This window comes from Elephantulus edwardii, unplaced genomic scaffold (assembly GCF_000299155.1).
Source record: "Elephantulus edwardii isolate Elephantulus edwardi_28Jun2011 unplaced genomic scaffold, EleEdw1.0 scaffold00030, whole genome shotgun sequence".
NCBI lineage: Eukaryota > Metazoa > Chordata > Mammalia > Macroscelidea > Macroscelididae > Elephantulus > Elephantulus edwardii.
The window spans coordinates 6,664,320-6,686,289 of record NW_006399780.1 but is presented as its reverse complement, the minus strand read 5'-3'; the positions used below and the strand labels follow the sequence as shown (position 1 = coordinate 6,686,289).

The 21,970-nt window shown below is 40.9% G+C and overlaps 2 pseudogenes; both read right to left on the bottom strand.

Moving 5' to 3' along the window:
• Positions 1-102: 102 nt before the first annotated feature.
• LOC102867382 lies at positions 103-423 on the bottom strand (annotated as a pseudogene).
• Positions 424-11,043: 10,620 nt separating this feature from the next.
• LOC102866971 lies at positions 11,044-21,243 on the bottom strand (annotated as a pseudogene).
• Positions 21,244-21,970: the final 727 nt, after the last annotated feature.

Sequence of the window (21,970 nt, the reverse complement as noted above, 5' to 3'; positions counted from 1 at the left end):
TTTTTTTTTTTTTTTTTTAGTGAAGAAGCATCAACTATTTTATTTTCCTGTAGGTACTGTTTTCTATTGCACCAACATCATTTCAAATTAAACCAAAAATGTTTATAACTGGATCACTTGGCCCTTTCTCTTTTTATCGTCTCCCAGTTCAAAATGCTTGCATCTCTTAATGGCCAGCATCCTCTTGGACCTGCAGTTAGGGTCAACACATTCAAGCCTCAGCACAATCTTCTTTGTGATTTTAGCCTTCTTCCGGAAAATGGGCTTTGTCTGCCCGCCATAGCCACTCTGCTTCCGATCGTAGTGCCTCTTGCCTTGAGCGTACAGGGAATCCTTTCCCTTCTTGTACTGGGTCACTTTGTGCGGTTGATGCTTGCCACACTTCTTACAGAAAGTCCTTCGGGTTTTGGGTACGTTGACCATCTCTGCAGCAGAGTTGTCGACGCTGTGTAAACTGGAACTTGAGAGTGCGTGCTCCTCACCTCGCTCCATTCGTGCCTAACCGGAAAGCGTTCTCCAGATTTCTTGGCACAACTTGGTAAGCACATCCACGGCAGCATTTGTTAGCTGAAATATGTCAATTGGTATACCATCTCTTCCGGGGGCCTTATTTTTTGCTATTTCCTTCAAAGCAGCTTGAACTTCTGCCTTCATCACCTTAGGCTCTGGCTCAAATGCTATTTCATTAAATTCTTCTGTATTTGCCAATTCCTTTCGGTACAATGACTCAGAATATTCCTTCCATCTTCTTTTGATACCTCCTTTTGATACAGACTAGTTTCTTGAAATATTTGTTTGGTATATAGATCGAATGTGTATGGAGAAGGAATACAATGCTGAAGCATATCTTTGCTGATTTTAAAATGTGCAATATTTCCTTTTTCTGTTTGGACACAGTTAAGTGTTCTGAGATTCAGATTTTTCTCAGTGTTAGCTGTAATTAGTTATGACCACACAGTCAAATACCTTTTCATAGTCATTAAAACCCAGTTAAACATCTTTCTGGTATTCTCTACTTTCAACCAAGATTCATCTGACATCAACAGTAATACCTTTTGATCTATGGGTTCCTTTTATATACTGTTTCAACCATTTTTAAAATAATCTTTGGCAAGTTGTGCTTGCGTATGATATGATTCAACAGTTTCTGCACTATGTTGGATCACCTTTTTTTGGCAGTGGAAGCAGATAAGGACCATTTCCATTCAGCTGGCAAGATAGCTGTCTTTCAAATTTCTTGGCATAGACTAGTGAGCAAATCCAGGGCTGTGTCTGTTTATTGAAATATGTCAATTGATATTCTTTCAATCCCTCAGGTCTTATTGTTTACCAATGTTTTCTTCACAGCTTAAACTTTTTCATAATATTGGGGTGTTTTTTTTTGCCATATGCTACTTTCTAAAATGTTTCAGTATCAACACATTCTATTTAGTACAGTGACTCTGTGTATCCCTTTCATCTTCTTCTGATGCTTCCTGAATCATTTGAGATATTGCCCATAGAAATATCTTAGTGCTTGATTATCACTTGTTGTTGTTGTTGTTATGTGCCATCGAGTCACTTGTGATTCATAGTGACCTTATGTACAACAACCCTAAACTCTGGTCTGTCCTGTGCCAATTGCACTGTCTCTGATACACCCATCCCAATTACCCCAGTCACTGAATCAATCCACCTCATAGAGGGCCTTCCCCTCCTGTGCTGTCCCTCTACCTTAGCAAGCATGATATCCCTCTCCAAGGACCGGTCCCCCCTTACAACATGTCCAAAGTATGTTAGACGGAGCCTCAGAATCCTTTCCTCCAGGGAGCCTCCCGCTTTAATCCTTTCCAGGATGAATCTGTTTGTTTTCTTAGCAGTCCATGGTACCCTAAATACTCTTCTCCAGCACCATAGTTCAAAGGCATCAATTCTCCTTCTATCCTCCTTCATCACTGTCCAACTCTCTGATGCATAACAAGTGATGATAGCAAAGACCATGGCCTATATCAGACACACCTTAGTCTCCAGAGATATACCATTGCTCTTCAGTACATTGGAGAGGTCCGTAACAGCAGGCTTTCCCATGGCAATATGTCTTCTAATTTCCTGGCTACTGTTGCTGAGAGTGTTGACTGTGGAGCTAAGTTAACTAAAGCTGTGAACAATCTCAATCTCTTCACCATCGATCCTGATGCTGCCAACTGGTCCAGCGGTGAGAATCTTTGTCTTCTTGACATTGAGCCTCAGTCCATATTGGAGGCTGCAGTCCTTGACCCTCTGCAGCAAGTGCTTCAGGTCTTCCTCAGTTTCAGCAAGCAGGGTTGTGTCATCTGCATAATGCAGATTGTTGATGAATCTTCCACCAATCCTGACACCACACTTTCTCCTCATAGAACCAGCCTCCCAGATAATCTGTTCTGCATACAGGTTGAAAAGATATGGAGACAGGACACATCCCCAGCGTATGCCCTTCCCAATTTTGAACCACTCAGTGTTTCCTTGCTCTCTCCTGACGACTGCCTCCTGTTCCAAGTATAGGTTTCGCATTAGCATGATCAAATGTTCTGGGATTCCCATTCTTCTCAGAGTCAGCCACAGTTTGTTATGATCCACACAGTCAAATGTCTTTGCATAATCAATGAAACACAGATATACATTCCTCTGGTATGCCCTGCTTTCAGCTAAGATCCATCTAACATCAGCTACAATATCCCTAGTACCACGACCCCTTCTAAACCCAGCATGGCCTTTTGGCAGTTCTCTGCTGATGTGTTGTTCCAGTAGTTTTTGAATTATCTTCAGTAGAATCTTGCTTGCATGTGAAATCAATGATATTGTTCTATAGTTTTCACACTCTGTTGGGTCACCCTTCCTTGGGATGGGAACAACTATAGATCTCTTCGTGAACACAATTTCTGACCTGACTGAGCACCCTAACTCCAATCTTCTGCTGGTCTTGCACATACATTGTCCCAGGCTAAACAGCTTGTTTTCTATTTCCGGGAGCACACATTTTTATTTTATAGCTTACTCTTATATGTATGGCACTGGTCTGTTAGTTGTTGTACTTGTGACTTGCATGTTGCTGTGATCCTGTGCCATCTGTATGTATTGCAAATACCACCAGTGCCATCCATGGTTGACAGGATTCAGCAGAACTCTCAGGTTAAGGCAGATTAAGAAATAAGAATAGCCATTTACTTCTGAAATAATAGACCTTCGAAAATCCAACAAATAATAAAGAAGCATTGTTGGACTTAGTGCTGGGAGATGAGCCTCTTAGGTTGGAAAACACGCAGAAAAAGAGAAAGAAATAGTTGCAAATACCCATTAATAATTTGAACATGGAATATTATTGTTGTTGTTAGGTGCCATCGAGTCAAGTACAAATCCTGGTGACTCTATGAACAAAAGATCTGAACCCTGCTCTATCCTGCAACAGCCTCACACTTTGTGACACATAAGAGCTCATTGTAGCATTCACCGTGTCAATCCACCTGGTTGAGGGCCCTCCTCTCCTTTGCTAACCCTTCTCCTTTCCCAGCATCATGTCCCTCTCATAATCCCTCCTAGCAACATGCCAGAGTATGCTGAATGGAGCCTCATCATTCTTGTCTCCAAAGAACACTCCAGCTGCACTCTCTCCATGACATACCTGTTTGTTCTTTTGGCTGTGCATGAGATGTTCAGTGTTCTTCTCTAACATCACAGCTCAAAGTAGTCAATTCTTCTTCTGTCACCCCTATTCATCCTCCAGCTCTCAGATGCTTAGCAACATGGAATATACAAAGTATTAATCTAGAAAACTTGGTGGTGGTTGTTGTTAGGTGCCATCAAGTCGTAGATAACTCATAGCGACCCTATGAACAAAAGGCCTGAGCACTGTTCATAGAGTTTCCAGAGGCGAGCCATTTTGGAAGTGGATGCCACTTTTGCTTCCAGGCTTGTTTTAGTCAGGAAGCTCCACCATGGGTAACCATTACCATGCCTGGCACATCAGTGTCACAGTGTTCAGCATCACAGCAACCATGAGCCACCTCTGTACAGCAATGCACAGACCAGTGCTCTACCACCTAGAAGAATGTTTGACAGGAAAACAATTTTAACCAGGCCTGAGGGCCACAGGCCCAAGAGCCCTTTGGGGCTTGAAGCCCCCTCCTGCCTTAAACCCTAGGCCAAGCCTGGGGGGCCTCATTCCTGGTAGGCAGAACCATCCTGCACGGCAAACACAAGCCCCAAAAAGCACTGGAATCCAAAATCTTGCCATAATACCTGTGTGTGCATTCATGTGGACCACAAATCTCTGGCAGTAAGAAGTCACAGAAACCCTGAGAGGAGCCAACCAGGAAGAATATGGCCACCTACCTCCTCTCCCCTCTCCTTTTGGGCCTTGAAGCCCTCTCCTGCCTTAAAAATTAAATGGAACATATAAAGATTGACATCATAGACATTAGTGAGTTGCGGTAGACTGGTATTGACCATTTTGAATCAGACATTCCTATGATCTACTATGCTAAGGATGACAAAGTGAAGAGTAGTGATGACATATTCATTGTCAAAAAAGAACATTTCAAGATCCATCCTGATGTGCAGTGCTGTAGGTGATAGAATACTATCCATATGTATGCAAGGAAGATCTTTTAATATAGCTATTATTTAAATAAGCATGCCAAACACTAAAGCCAAAGATGAAGAGATTAGATATTTTTCCAATTTTTGTAGTCTGAAATTGATGTAATAAATAGGCTTTAATAAAAATTGGTGACCAGGATGCGGAAGTTGGAATCAAAAGAAAAGGAATGGTAGTTGGAAAATATATACATGGTGACAGAAATGAGGCTGGAGGTCATATGACAGAGTTTTTCTACAACTAATGGTTTATTCATTGCAAATACTTAAAAAAACCCAAGTAGCAATTATACACATGGATCTCACCTCATGGAATCAAAATGTCTTTATCTGTAGAAGGAGGCATTTGAAAAGCATAATAACAGCAGTCACAAGCAGGACAGGGCTGAATGTGGAACTTCCCATCAATTACTTATGTGCAAGTTCAAATTGAAGTAGAACAAAATAAAAACAAGTCAATAAGAACCGAAATATGACCATCAGTGTATCTCAACTTAATTAAAAAACTGTCTTAAGAATAGATTTGATGCACTGAACACCAGTGACCGAAGATCAGATGAGCTGTGAGGTGACATCAAGGACATCATCCATGAAGAAAGTAAAAGGTCATTACAGAGATAGGAAAGAAAGAAGAGACCACAATGGATGTGAGAGGAGACGGAAATTTGCTCTAAAACACAAAGATGTCAACATAAAGGGAAGAAATGCTGAACAGAATTTTTCAAAGGGTAGATGAAGAAGACAAAGCAAAGTATTAGAATTAATTGTGCAAAGGGCTGGAGTTCAAAAACCTAAAAGGAAGAACATGCTTGAAGTATCCCAGACTGAAAGAATTGAAGCATAAATTCAAGCCTCGAGTTGCAGTCCTGGATTTTATGTGCAAAATATCATCAATCACTCCAGGTAAATTTCAGATTTTGACTTAATTCAGGTTTTAATATTAGAGGGGCTAGAAAGTGGGTAGTGTCAGGATACCTGGTACCTCATTCCACTGATGCTCACCTCAAGTCTATCCCTCAAAAAACCCCCTCTAAAGCGGAGCCCATTGAAGCTCACAGCTAATCAAGCATGAAATATTTTAATATGTTATAGAATCTGGAAACTTTTATGAACTTTTTGTAGACAAGTATAAGGTAAAATATAAAAAAGAGCAAGCATTTCTGGGAAAATAGTATTTATGTGATTACCATTTGTGCTCACTTAAAACTCACTGCTGTGAGTCAGTTTGGACTTGTAATGATCCTTCTCCAGGTTTCTGAAGCTATAAATCACAATGGGAGGACACTGCCTGTCTCTCTTGAAGAGTCACTGGTGGATTAGAACCATTGGAGACGTGCAGCTTTGCATTAGCAGTACAACATGCTACGGACTGTACCAGCAGAGCTCTCTATATCCATCACAAGCACCATCAAAACTTTGCGTTTCAGACAATGACATAACTAGCACCTCTAGTGCTTCCACGGAAATAGGGGAGTTCTTTACTTTGGAAAAGAGAGGTATTTTAGGAGTAATAATGCCCTCTGAGAACTTAAAAGATGTTTTTAAGGAGTGCTTTCCATCAACATAGACAGAAAACATTAAAAGCAAAAATAGTTGGGAAGATATTTGGATTATTTAAAAGCAACACAAGTTGCAATCAACCATTTAATGTGGAATTATTGATTTCTTCTTTTCCAAGACAAAGAAAATCAAGATGAATAAAAGCAATAAGCCTATAGGGTGAATTTTTGTTGTTGTTATAGGCTGTTGGGCCAGAATTAAGCCATAGCTGACCCTCCAGTGGATTATCAGAGTCAGTAGATTGCATGGCTAGAGATTGCCATCTTTTGCTTTCAGGGTTCCTTCATCAGCTTGTAGTAAGGCTTAGCTGAAAGGAATGATTTGAAAAGCCTAGAATAGTGTGTGGAACACAGTAATCTTGTGATAAATACTAGCTTTACTGTGTCTTCAAGCCCTTATTTATATCAGAAGTAACCCTAATGGCTTAGTGTGTAATGTATCAGGCTGTTAACCCTAAGGTTGGCAGTTCAAAATCATCAGTCACTCAGCAGGATTATGAGTCATCTCTTGTAAAGATTTGCAGCACTGGACACCCAGTGGAGGGTCACTATGAGTTGGAACTGACAGCTGACCTGCCAGTGGGTTTTCAGAGGCAGTAAATCAAACAAGAGGAGATTGCCCACCCTTCTTGTGACTCAGTGGTTGTTGTCTTATGTGCTGTCAAATCGAAACTGACCCATGCTTGACCCTCCAGTGGGTTTTCAGAGCCAGTTAATTGGAAAGGAGGAGATTGTCCATCCCTCTCCCATGGAGTGGATTAGAATCACATGCCTTTGGAATTGTAACACTGCTTCTTACCATTAGGCTACCAGAGCCTCCTGCAACTCAGAGTTTTAGTTATTTGTTTATTTTTTTATTAACAGAGGTAAAGAAAACACCCCAGGGGTCTAAAGTAATACTTTGATTCATGAACTACAGAGGAAAAGGACATTCCTCCCTCTGTGGATCTCTTGAGAAAGGAGGGAAAATCATTTCACCTCAATTTTAGTTCTGACAACTATTCTGCTTCTGAACTATACCCACCTCCCTTGGGTCCAGATGTCTGTGGGTTTATCTGGTACAGGGGTGATGGTGGTGAAGTGGCAGCATGCTTAATTGTTACCTCCAATGCTGATAGTCATTTCTGTTGTCAATCTGTCCCTTGGTCCGCATGATATGGGCTATCTTCTCCAGGAGCAGGCGGTTGTCCTGGTCGATGACCGAGAGCCTCTCCTCCTCTAGCTGTGGACAGACACAGAGCTGCTGAGGAACGCCAGCCCCCTTACTGCACCGTTACTTACTCTGCTGCACATTTAAGAAAATTCCTTCAACCTGCGTATTCTTTGACTTAAACATGCTGTAGGTTATTTACATTGTCTCATTTATATATTATCAAGTACTGCTGTGATTGTTGTTAGGTGCTGTCGAGTCGAGTATGACTCGTAGCAGCCCTCTGAACAGATCTGAACCCTGTCTGATCCTGTTCTAGCCTCATAATTTCTGTGGTACTTGAACTCATCTTCAGTAATGACTGTGACTCAGGCTCTTTTGTGTCTGAATAGGAATATGCTGGGGGGAAGTAAATTTTAATGCACTAAGAGCGGAAGTAACAATGAGAATGATAAAGTGTCTTTAAAATTAGGTCAGCCTCAAAAACTCTGACATGTGACCGTGCCACAAAAAAAGGAAATTGTATCTTAAGAGATAGCAATTAAAAAAAAATTATTTGAAAGAGAATGAGCTCCAGGGAAGAAGGAACTCCTATTGCTTTAGGTTTTTAAATGGATTGATCTACTTATTTGCTCAAGACTGGTTACTTCGATTTTGTTATTTCCATTTAAATCTTATCGATTTATAAGTATACAAAAGCTACACAGCATTTTCCTTGGGGGGGGGGGCGGGCATTACTGTGAGCATTGCCGTATGATTCTTTCTCTCACCAGATGGCTCCGACTTCAAGACTGAAACAGGGTGAAGTGGTTAAGAAGTGGCACAGTTTGAAGGGAAGATGTGACTTACTCTGCAACTGTTATGTATGATCTGTCACAGTAAATTTCCACCCCTCTCTGCCTCATCTCCTTCTGACCATGATAGATGTAATGTGAAAGATTTCTGGTGCAATACCAACCAGCCATCTCTTTTGGGGGCAGGTTGGAGTTAATTGGTTGCCTAGATCTCATTTTGTTGTTGATGAGTGCCTTGTTATCTCTTACTGGGTCTGGTTTTCCCATCTCCCTGGTTGAGTTGACATTTTCAAGATCATTACTGCATCAGCTTAGTGATAGAATGGAAAAGCTACCTTTAGCTTCTTGAGTTTCAGGTGAAGGTGGCTGAAAGTCACTGGGGCCTGGGTGTCCACGAGTGGCCTGGCGTTCTGGACCTACGGCGGAGAGCAGACAGCGTGACACTGGCTGTGATTTTATCAAGTCATTAACGCAAGGTTAGATTGTGCAGCTCCTGAGTTATTAGCACTGGTGACATTTACAGATCATTATTCAGGGTGTCAAAGACTCCGAAATCAGCCGGTGGCAGAAAATTGTGGGGAAAACCCCCTTATAATTTGATTCAGAAGCAGAATCTCCTCAGGAGGGAACCAGACAGCCTTCAGAAATGAGGCTACATGTCATCTTAAAGTGGAGAATTAAGTGGATATGGAGTGAGAATTCATTAAATACTAACTGCCAGGTGACATTTCTCTTGCACACTGTATTGCCAAGAGGCCTTTTATATACTGAGTAATGTCCTGTCTTACCTCACTTTACATTCTGAGCCCTCCAGCACTACTTTCAGGATGAGTGCTTTAAACATTGATTAACTGAATAAAAATCCCTGCAGAGTCGTCTGTTAGAAAGTGTACAAATAAGATAAGAAATTTATGTTTGAAAATGTGGCAAATTACAAAGCTTGTAGCTGTTAATGACAGCAACAAAAAGGAATCCACTGTCCACTGAATTGTGTACACAAAGGTCATTAAAGTGGTATATATACACTTGTTGTGTCGTTGCTGTTGATTGCCTTCGAGTCAAGCACGACTCATAGCGACCCTATGAACAAAAGACCTGACTACAACTATAGACATTTATCAAAGTTCGTAGAGTTTCCGGACACATGTTGTTTAGGAAGTGGATACCACTCCTGCTTCCAAACCTGTCATAGAATGTTATTGATTGAGTTGCCTGCAAAGCATAGTGACCCTATGTGTAGCAGCTCTGAACCCTGACCTATCCTGAGCCAGTCTCACTAACTTTGACACACTCACCCCCATCACCTTAATTACTGTATCAATCCATCTCATCCAGGGTCTCCCTCTCTTGCGTTGTCTGTCCATCCCTCCTAGCTTGATGTCCTTCTTCCAAGGACCAATCTCTCCTGGCCACGTGTCCAAAGTAAGTGAGGCAGAGCTTCAAAATCCTAGTCTCCGAGGAAAGACTTGGTTTCACCCTCTCCAAGACAGACCTATGTGTTTTCTTGGCAGTGCATGGTATGTTCAAGACTCTTCTCCAGCACCACAACTCAAAGGTACCTATTCTTCTTCTGTCATCCTCAGTCATTGTCCAACTTTCTAAAGTATAATGAGTAATTGAGGAAACTGTGGCCTGGTTTAGGCACATCTTTGTATCTAGACTGACATCGTTGCTTTTCAGTACTCTAGAGAGGTCCATGACAGTAGATTTTCCCAATGCAATTTGTCTTTTGATTTCCTGACTGCTGGTATTAAGAGTGTTGATTGTGGACCCGAGCAAGCTGTGATTGCTAACAATCTCAATCTCTTGTCCATCTATTATGGTGCTGCCAATTGGCCCAGTGGTGAAAATCTTTGTCTTCTTGATGTTGAGATTCAATCCATATTGCAGACTACAGTCCTTGACCTTTTGTAGCAAATGCTTCAGGTCGTCCTCAGTTTCAGCAAGCAAGGTTGTGTCATCTGCATATTACAGGTTGTTAATGAGTTTCCCTACAATCTTGATGCCACACTCCTCTTCATAAAGCCCTGCTTCCCGAATGACCTGTTATGTAAACAGATTGAAATATATGGGGACAGTATACATCCCCGATGCACTCCTTTCTTGATTTTGAACCATGCAGTGCTTCTTTGCTCTCTTCTGAGGATGGACTGCTTCTTGGTCCAAGTATAGGTTTCATATATGCACGATCAAATGTTCTGAGATTCCTATTTTCCTCAAGGTTAGCCACAATTTATTGTGAACCACACAGTCAAATGCCTTTGCACAGTCAATGAAACACAGATAGACACTTCTCTGATTCTCTCTGTTTTCAGCCAAGATCCATCTTAGCTATAATATCCCTAGTACTATTGCCTCTTCTAAACCCAGCCTGTATTTCTGGTAGTTCTCTGTCAATGTACTAGTCAAGCATTTTCTGGATAATCTTCAGCAGGATTTTGCTTGTGTGTGATATTTGTAATACTGTACAATAATTTCCACACTCTGTCAGGTCACGTTTTTTGTTTTTTTGGTTTTGGGGTTTTTTGAATGGGAATGCATATGGAACTCTTTTAATCAGCTGGCCAAGTAGATGTCCTCCAGATTTCTTTGCACAACTTGGTGAGCAGCATCTGCTTGCTGAAATATGCCAATTGGTATTCCATCAATTCCTGAGTCTTTGTTTTTTGCCAAGTTCTTCAGAGCAGCCTGGACTTCCTCCTTCATCACCACTATCTCTTGCTCATATGTTGTTTCTTGAAATTCCTCTGTGTCAGTCAATTCTTTTTGGTACAATGACTCTGAATTCTCCTTCCATCTGCTCTTAATGTTTCTTGAATCATTCAATATTCTTCCCATATCCAATTTTTTAGTTTTTTGTTATTTTTTTTCAGGTCAACATTTTATTGATGCTCCAGGTTTACACACTCTTGACAGAACATCAACATTTTCACATAACCTCCCGCATGGCCCTGCTCAGCTTCTGGATCTTGGATTTTGCAGACATGTCAACATGTTTTTCTCCAATATTGACAATCATTCTACCCATGATTGATGGATCAGTCTTAACCTCCAATTTCAACACTTGGCCTTGACTTAGGAAACTGTCCAGGATTATTTTTAATTCAGAGAGAGAGGCTCTGTCTAAGGGAGACGCAGTGGTATCTGTGCAGAGAACTTCTCCACGGTGGACACACATGATGGTGGAAAAGGCAGAAATGATTCCCGACGTATTGTTCAAACGACCATTCTCAGCAATTAGATTGATCAGGTTGGATGTGCATGGAGTAAACCTCTCTTTTGCTGTGATGTCATTTAGGCTTTTCACATTAAAAGACCACTTCACGTGAGGGTTCAGAATAGCGAGAGCCACTTTAGGATTCTTCAGAAGTTGTGCTACTCTCAGTAACTCCTTTTCTACTTGATCCAGTTTATTCTGTTTAGAAGCAGCAGAGTAAAGAGCAGTGGCATAGTGGCCTTCAACACCATGGCCTCACAAGCTTGGAAAGTGGCCTGACTACAGATGTACTGAAGCACTGCACCTGGTGGGAGAGCCCGGTCACTTCTGGCCAGCCATCTTCTCCTGGCTCTGCTGGAGGTCAAACCTGAACCTGAAGAAGCTCTTTTTGTTAGTTTACCCAAACTTAAAGAAATCCTCTTGCACTGTGGATACTTGATTACAAATTGTTAACTACTGAGACTAATTTGCTAATAATATGAAAGCTATAGTACTAAAACCCTCTAACAGTTGAGAACAAGTTTGAAACAGGTCTAAAATTATACTGTAAGCATTATGTATTGTGAACATGCAAGACCCATGCCAGCAGTGTGGAGATGGCACAGAATAACTGTGAGGATGTATGGGAGACAGGTCTAGAGATGGCGAAAGGTTTCCTACAATGGTCATCCTAGAGCACTGGAACTTAGTCTTCAAAGAAAAGGAAAACCATAGATCCACAGATACAAAGAATACTATGATCAAAAACACTTTTAAAAGAACAATATTTTGTTGTGTTTTTGATGAAGTTCTACTAAGAAATTGTGATCCGCATTCAATAATTTCTATTCAATTTGTTCAGTAGAATTGATGATATAGTCTTCACAATGTGTGAACATTCTCAGTATTCCCGTTCTGGTTATTCCATTTCTAGTAATCTGTGCCCTTACAGTCTCATCTTAATTTTAAAGTAAACATTGACCATTTGTTCTTATAAAAAACGTTTTAAAGGTGCACAGTACTTAGTGATGATAGCTTTTTTTCTCAGTGAATTTGTTATGTAGCTATATGCTGACCCTAATGATTAGTTTGGGTTCAAGTATTGAAGCGAATTTTGTGGTTATTAGTCTTGGTAATTCCACAAGCCTTAACTAGTCTGGTAAGTCTTTTTTTAGGAATTTGGAGACCTGTGTCACATTTCCCCCCTCTTCTATCAATAGCTTTCTGTTGTGACCATGATCAGAGCAGTCCATATTGACAAGAAGGAAATACCTAGTTCTGGTCTCAGGATCGATTAAGCTGTGGTGGTACAGACTGTCTTGTAAGCTGGTTTTTTGAGTAGTGGCCAATATGAGGTATGTATCTGTTAAGGGTGAGAGTAAAAGGAAAAGAGTAATTAAGGGCTTCCAGGAGTCCAGATTGGATACTTAGGATAACAAGATAAAAGTAAAGATAGCGAACACATTTGGGGAATTGTCATTAAATTCTTTTTTGGGTGTATTTACTGTGAAGTGACTTTGTAATGGCTAATTGGAGCTATGCTGAATGTAAGCTAGTTTGTTGTTGTTGTTGTTAAATGCCATCGAGTCGTAGGTGACTCATAGCGAACCTATGTAGGAATGTCCTCGACACTTGGGTGACTTTCATCCTTTCTCCAGGTTCATAGGGTTTCTGGAGGTCAGCTATTTATGGAAGTGGATGCCCCTTCTGCTTCCAAGTTTGTTTTAAGCGGGAAGTTCCACCCAACACTGTCTACCATGGGTAACCATTAACACATTTGACACATCAGGTGTCACAGTGTTCAGCTTCACAGCAACCACAAGTTACCTCTGTATGGCAACTGGACACACCACGGCTATACGACCTAGAAGAATGTTTGAACAAAAACAATGATAAACAGGCCTGAGGGCCGCAGATTAAAAGTAATCTACCTTTGGCTTGGTAGCATCACTTTCTGTCAACTAGGCCAACTGATCACTGTCTATGTTGCTGCTGTTGTTGTTAAGTGCTTTCGAGTCGTAGGCAACTCATAGCGACCCTGTGAACAAAAGTCCTCAACACTTGTGTGGCTTTCATCCTCTCTCCAGGTTCATAGGGTTTCCGGAGGCAAGCTGTTACGGAAGTGAATGCCACTCCTGTTTCCAAGCTTGTTTAGGCTGGATATAAAGATTTGAGACTCATGCTGTTTTTAAACGTGTTACACTAACCTCCCTATTGTAGAACTATTTGTTGACCAAGGCCTCTTGAATGCATCATCTTATTTGATGATGTCTCTTATCTAATAAAATACATAAAACTGGGGAGAAATATACTCCTTAAATATACTCCTTAAAGTAAAATGCTAGTTGATAGATAGAGAAAGACTTTAAAAAGTGAAGAACCACTGTTTTGCCACTATCTTAGTAAAGATTTGTTTGGGAAAGAATCATTATTGGTTGTTAATCTTGCAATGGCCTTAGAACATCTTCCAAGAGAATGCTTATTAGTTACAAGTGAAAAATATAATCAGTAAGAAACTGGATAAACCTTAACTGGATGATTAAAACTAACATGATCAATGAGAAGCAGGTGTTCTCTGGTTCTCTGTACTAGTCTCATCACATTGCCCTGAGGTTGAAATTAAGTTAATAAGTTAAAATAAGAAATGGGCTAAAATATGACCAGAGAGCTGTGGAGAAATAGGATGGAACATGAAGATACTAACATTTATTTATCACCTGCAAAGTGTTTGTGTTTAACAAGCATTATCTCAGTTTCTTTCTATGAAAACTATGTGTCACCATTATTACTTCAATTTCATCAAAGATTCAGAGATTCTATTTGATTAGGTAACTCACTGAGATAGCAAATCAGATATATCTGGCTTATCTCAACTTTATTCCTGAACTTTATTAAAATAATAGTAATAAGAACAGTGACAGTGTTAATTTGCGAGGTCAAAGAGGAGTTGAGGCAGCAAAGAATGAGATAGTTTAATGCAGTTGTGGAGAATGAATGAAAGAGGAACAACTGTTGTAGGAATCAGAGAGTTGAAGAGGTAGCGATAAATAGGAAATGATCCCCAAAGATATGATAAGCATCAAGAGGTACCAAAAATGCAGTGGAGAGAGAGGCACAGAGCTTGAGGCTGTAAGTCTTCATGAAGAGCATTAATACACGCAGTTATCTACCCTGTGCCAGCAGCTAGATGATGAACTGCATCCCCCTGAAAGATCATCTGTGGTCTCTTCTTTGGCTGGAACTTCAGAGGCTCCAGACAAGACACAGCTGAGCACAAGTAAGCACTAGAGTGAGACTCAGACCCTTCCTTCTTGGCTTTGTTTCTAACAAGTTCAAACAAAAAATCGCTTCAAAACCCAAATTGAACTGTTCAAATGATCAAATATACTAATACCTGAGAATGCCCCAGACAAAAGGACCAGCTCACTACTAGTTCACCCAGCACACAGAGCTTCCAGTCAGTTTTCTGACGCCTCACATATGAGGTGTTTGAGTGAAGTTTCCAACATGAAAGATCAAAGTAGAGAACTAGAAAGAGGAGTTGAAAGGGTCAGGGATGAAGGGGCGAAAGTGAACATCAGTATGATGGAGATTATGACGAAAGCACAGGATAGAGAAACATTATGATCTGTTGTTTTTAGGGTCACTAGGAGTCACAGTCCTTTCCATGACACTCAACAACCTCAGAAAAAGAAAAGAAACATTGCCTTGTTAAAATAAAACCAAGATTCTATGAAAAAGCTGTGTTTAGGGGAAATAGTCCTTGAAAGACAAAAATATAGTCATTAAAATAAAAATTAAGGGAACTCTGGTGGTCAAGTAGTATGGTGTTATGCTGCCAACCCAAAGGCAGACTATTCAAATCCACCAGCTGCTCTTTGGAAGAAGGTGGGCAATCTTCCCTTGTAAAATTTGCTGCTTCTGAAAATCCACTGCAGGGTCAGCTATGAGTTAGTTCTGACTTGACAGTACCAAACAACTACAACAACGAAATGAAAATTGAGGCTATGGAAGATAAAAATAAGAAATTGAATTCAATAATAGAGAGATGGATAGTAGAAGACAAAAGAAAATCAGAGCTCTGTGTTGGATGTCTAGCATCTAATTGGTTGAATTTATGAAAGTTACAGCAGAGAAAATAAAGGGAAGAAAAATTTGGAATATCCAGATCAAAAGGAGTCATGAAACTAAAAGAGAATGGCATACAAACATGCCATCGGAATGTCAGATCACGAGGAATACAGAGAAGATCCTAAAAATTGGCAGAAGGAACACACACACACACACACACACACGAAGAAGAAGAGAAATAAGAGTGGCATTAGACTTTTTAAAGAAGGCTATTCCACCAGATGCTCTGCTGGAGAAGGAGGGGGCAATCTCCACCTGTGCCAGTCAGATCCAACTCAGTGGTACACAAGGGGGGTAAATTTAAAAAAAGAGAAAAGTATGGTGGTGACAGAGAACTGTTGTTATTGATAGTTGCTATTGAGTGGACTATAATTTGTCCTATCCTGTGCTATAATTGTTTGTAAAATTCATGCTCACTCTGTCACTAAGAAACAGGTGCCCAGCTAGGGACTACATTTCCCATAATTCCTTGCATTTAGGTGACCACTGGCCCTTGCTGGTGAATTGTTAGCAGAAGTTATGTTTCCATTCTATTTGAAAGATTTTATGAAGCTAGATGCCCTTGGTGCTTTTTCGCCTTTTGCTAGCTAGATGCAGATAATAATGAAGCTTTAGAAGACAGGGCAAGAACTCTGGTGATGTAATAGCGCATATATTGGGCTGCGAACCAAAAGGCTTGGATTAGTGGCTTGGATCCACAGGAGAAAGATGGGTAGCCTTCTCTTCCTAGAATTATTTACAGCCTCAGAAAAACCAATGGAGGGTCATGAAAAGTTGGGATCAAGTTAACAACAAAATGTTTAGGATTTTTTCTTTTTAGAAGATAGAGTCACAAAATGAGTATGGCCTTCTTCCTGAGTAACCATGTGTAGGAAATGACCACAAACATTAACTTCATTCAGATTTTTGTATGAACAAGAATGATTGTTTGAGCCTTTATATATTTCAGAATCTGTTATAGCATCTTGTGTTGCCTCAAATAATGAAAATATATGCATTTACCATGCTGAGGGAAAATTATTTAAGATCTAAAATTTTATCTGAAATTTTCTACCAGAGTGATGATGGAGTGAAAGCACTTTTAATAAAGAGATAAATACAAACTAAAAACAGTATAGGATAAAATTCCTACCTGCACCTTTCTTGGAAAGCTACTGAAGGATGTGCTTCACTAAATTGAGAATTTAAACCAAGATACAGGAAGTTGTGGGGAAAGGATGCTCAAAATCAAAGACTAGCACCTGAAGGGAACTAGCTGAGCATTGATCCACTGGGTCAGAGATCAGCAAGTCTAGCTTAGAGTAGGAAGATGGCAAGCTGCAGAAAAGAACGCTCCAGGGAGAGAAATGAAACAAAACAATGATTATTTCATGTGTTTAAGGTTTTGTTTTTCAAAGGAAGTTATATGTTTGAGAGAAATTTATTGATAAGATTTGGTATCTTATGGAGCATTTAGAAAGAAAACGGCAGCAGACAGAAAGGGAACTCAAGGCACAATGAAGACAAGGGCATGAGTAACCCATAAAATTGTAAGAGAAAAAGAAAACATAATAATTCACAATTTGATTCAGTAATAACTAATATTTTAATAGCCATCACATATCAGCATGAGTAGTTAATTTAATAAGAAGATATTATACCAATATTAAGAAGATATGACAATATATGCATGTTCTTTTGAAATACATGGATAAAAACTAGAAGAAACTGATGAAAAAGCTGGGTTAAGAGTCATTGCACCGGCACAGAACTTTGAAGTGGGATGTTGTGGTGCAAAGGGTTTTTTGTTCAAAGAGCTTTCCTGGGTCATTGCCTTTACCTTCTGCCGCATGGTTAGGTGGGAACACGCAAATAGAGTGCTTGCTGAAATTGAGGAGAACCTGAAGCACTTGCTGCAAAAGGTCAAGGACTGCAGTCTGCAATATGGGTTGAAGCTCAACATCAAGAAGACAAAGATCCTTACCACTGGGCCAACTGGCAGCATCTTATTACATGGAGAGATTGAGGTTGTTAACAATTACCACTTGCTCTGATCCACAATCAACACCAGCAGTCAGGAAATCAAAAGACGAATTGCATTGGAAAAATCTGCTGTCATGGACCTCTCCACAGTGCTGAAAAGCAGCAATGTCAGTCTAGATACAAAGGTGTGCCTAATCCAAGCCATGGTCTTCTCAATCACTTGTTATGCTTTAGAGAGTTGGACAATGACTAAGTATGACAGAAGAAGAATAGATGCCTTTGAGTTGTGGTGCTGCAGAAGAGTCTTGAACATACCATGCACTGCCAAGAAAACAGATAGGTCTGTCTTGGAGAGGGTGAAACCAAGTCTTTCCTTGGAGGCTAGGATTTTGAAGCTCTGCCTCACTTACTTTGGACACGTGGCCAGGAAAGGTCAGTCCTTGGAGAAGGACATCATGCTCAGAAGGGTGGACGAACAGTGCAGGAGAGGGAAACTCCAGTTAAGTTGGATTGATACAGTAACTGGACCAATGGAGGTTGGTGTAGAGTTAGTGAGACTGGCTCAGGACTGGGAAAGTTTCAGAGCTGCTGTACATAGGGTCAATGGCGCATAGAAACAGTAATATTCTATGACAGGTTTGGAAGCAGGAGTGGCATCCACTTCCTAAATAACATGCCTCAGGAAACTCTATGAACTTTGATAAATGTTGATAGTGTAGAGGGGCTGCAAGCCTTTTGTTCATAGGGTTACTATGAGTCATGTTTGACTCAAAGGCAATCAACAACAACAACAGTCTATCCATGAGGGGATTGACCAATTTTGCCACTCTGCTGGGTTTAAAATGAGCAGGGTCAGTGGCAGAAATTGGCAATCTCACTACCAGCAAGAAAGACAAAACAGAGAATGAAGTGCATGTTCTTTAAGTCAGAGATTCCCATGCCGGTGAGACCAGGGCCTGCACAAGAGGAAGAGCATTTGCCGCAGAGAACCAGAGACTGGCATGAGACAGAGCTGACCTGGGACTATTGTCCTTGGAGCCCGAACTTGAGACCTTCATCCAAGCTTGCTGGAGGACTAGGGGCAAGACACCACTCTTGGCAGGACTAAAAGAGCTTGTAACACTGGCCTAAGGCCAAGAGGCTGAAGACTGAAGAGACTGCAAGCACGCTTGGGAAGCTGTCCTGACTGAAGAGTCACATACTGTTTCCAACCTGAACTGTAACTTGTTAACGTCCCTAATTAACCCTGTAATGGTGAGTATGGTTTTGTGAGGACTGTGTGGTCATTGCAATGGATTGTGGACTAGTAGTAAAGCAGTAAGAGTCCAGGGAGGGACAGTGAAAATTTCAATTAGTAGAAGTAGGTGAGGCAGTATGGAGAGGAATGTCTCTCCTCATAGGGATTAGTTTTGTTCTGTGGATGTTGTTGGTGGGGACTGTTCCCCCTTCATGGTGTTAGTGGAACTCAAACTGCTACCGTCATGCACTCTTTTAATAGAAGTGAAAGAGGAAACCCTGCTGCCTTTCATGGAGAGGTTTTATACTATTTGACTTTTAAAATGTGCTTCTATTACTTCTTGTTGTTGTTCTATGCCATTGAATCAGAGGGTTTTCAGAGGCTGGGAGGAGGAGATTGCCTATTTTTATCCCAAGAAGCAGCTGATGGCTATGAACCACTGGCCTTTGGGTTGGCAAGAAAACTCCTTATCTACTTTTCAGTTAGATAATGAAAAAAAAATTATCTAATGGAAATAATGCAGTTTAGAGAAAGAAATGTCTATGTTAGACTCATTGTGTGTTGACTGATGTGTCAACTCCAATTCACAGCAACTCTATAGGAAGGATCATTATTAGTGTAAGATTCCTCAGTAGGTAAAGGAGATAGGAACAGGAAGTGAGTAAATTATTAAAGAAATCTGATTAATTATGAGTATTTGTGAGCCCACTTGAGGCTGCTCAGCACTGGTGGCACAGTGGTTAAAGTATTAGGATGCTAATCAGAAGTTTGAACCTACCAGCTATAAAATCTAAAAAGAGATGCCGCAGTGTCCTTGGAAACCCTATGGGGCAGCTCTACGCCCTCTCGAAGCTCACTCTGAGTCAGAATAGATTTGATGGCTGTACGTTTGGATTTGGTTGAAGCTGATTAGCATGAAGCATTTGGATTGGAAACAGCTATCCTGCACCATGGTTTTCCTGAGCCAACTACAGTTGCTCAGGTGCAGACAGCAGAAGAACTTAAATGGTTTTCATTCTAATCAGAGTTTTGTTGGAGTGTGATGAGGAGACAGAGGGTTTTGGAATATTGCCATCAGTGTTATTAAAAGGACTCACAGAAAATGTAACTAGGCAGAAAGAGAATTAAAGAAGGGGGGGTGGGTGTGAATGGGAGAAACAGAAAGTCAGGGACTAGAGGTCTTGATGGAGTTAAAGAAAAGTCTTGAGTAAGAATCATCAGGCTGTACCCGGAGAAGGACTGCCATCAATCAGCATGGGAAGTCTGAATTAATGATTTTGGAGACCAGAGCAACAACAGGGAGCTCTGGTGGCCTAGTGGCAAGAACCAGCACTACAATTATGAAGGCATGAGGTTCAAATCCTGGCAGCTGCTCCACGGGAGAAGGATGGGCAATCTCCTCTTTTCCCATGCAATTAACTGCCTCTGGAAACCCCCCGGAGGGTCAGCTATAGGTTGGTTCCTGACTCGAAGGTACCCAACAGCAGCAGAGCAACTGCAGTTTTAAGTAGAATAAGGAAGGCTGGAAGCTCTGTTGGCCTAGTGACAAGAAGCTGCACTGCAATCCCAGAGGTATGTGGTTCAGATCTGATTTGATGGTACACACACACAAAAAAAAACCATTTAAAAAAGAAAGAATAAAGAAGGCTACTGGAATCCAAATCATAAGTTACTTTTAAAATCCTCCCAGTTGTTCATCCTCATCCACTGGAAACTCCTGCTCATCCTTCCTGCCTTAGCTTCCCTAACTCTTCAGGTCTGTTAAAGTACACTTCTGTGGATTCCGAGGCTGCAGTGTTTAGTTGCCTTTAGGACAGTCCTAGACTCTTGGCTATTCAGTGCACAATAGAATGAAACACTGCCTGCTCACTGACCTTCTCCATCATCAGCTGTGAAACTCTTGTGATCCTTGGGATTTTCATCTTTCTTCCTACTCTTAGTTTGGAGGCTCCACTGAAACTTGATAATCATCATAGCAACATGCAAGCTACTGCTGATAGGTGGTGGCTGCACATGAGACACATTGTCAAGGACTTTAACTTAGATCCCTCTTGTGGAAGATAATAATCCTGCCACTGAAATATCAATGCCCCATGGGCTCTGTAAGACCTCACATATTCCTCCTGTTAGAATACTGTATCAGAATTGTTTTTTTGTCATTTCTACCACTCAGGAGAGGGAATCTTGGTAGTAAGGAATTTTATTGTCAACTGAAAGGCATTCGGTTTGAATCCATGAGAGAAAGATGGACAATGTCCTCCCGAGTAATTTACTGCCTCTGAAAACCTGCTGTAGAGTCAGTTATGAATCAGTTCTGACCACTCAGTAGAGTGTAAGTTCCTTGAGGATAAGGCCTTGCTGTCTGTATTCACAAGCTCTCCAAGCACTTAGCAAATAACCAACTCAAACTCATTTTTGCCAGCGAGAAACTTCTTATAGCTGACTCTCCATTGGGTTTCTGAGTCTGTAGATGGAAGAAGAAGAGATTCACAGAGCAGCTATTGTGTTTGAACTGCTAGGTAGATGTAGCCTCTGAGTTAGCAGCACAGACAAGGCCACCAGAGCTTCTCACACGGTATATCTCATACCTCACTCACTCTCATTCTCGGTATGTAGAGTTCAACTCAGTTGACCATCCACTGGATTTCTGAGGCTGTAAGTTGTACAGTAGGAGGCTGCTTATGGAGTTGTTCCCATGGACTCACGGGTGGGTTTGACTAGCCAGAGAAGTCCAGTCTTTGCATCAGTAGTGCAACCAACGTTCTATGAACTATACAATTAGAGCACACTATTTGGCATAGAGGTTTTGTTGTCATGTACCATCAAGTTGGAATGAACTCACAGCTTGACCTTACAGTGAATTTTCAGAGATTATAAATTGCATGGGAGGAGACTGCCTATCTTTCTTCCACAGAGCAGCTGATGAGTTTAAACTGTGTGCCTTTGGGTTGGCAGAGCAACTCCTTACCACTATGCCACAAAACTCTCTTGGCATAGAATGTTGTTGTTGCTGTTGTTATTGTGTACCATGGAGTTGGAACCAATCCATAGCTGACCCTCCAGCAGGGTTTCAGAGACAAAAAATTTCCAGGGAGTTGATTTCCCATCTTTCATTCATGGAGCAACTGGTGGCTTTGAACTGCATGCCTTCAGGTTTTCAGTGCAGCTCCTTACCACTAGGCCACCAACACTTCTTTGGCACAAAATAAATGCTTAATATTTACTTGCTGACTCAATGATTAAATGATTAAAAGCAGGCATGACCACTGACCAGAGACAAGCACTGATATAAGCTAGCCAGGATAAACATAGCATCTTTATTTCTGGTGA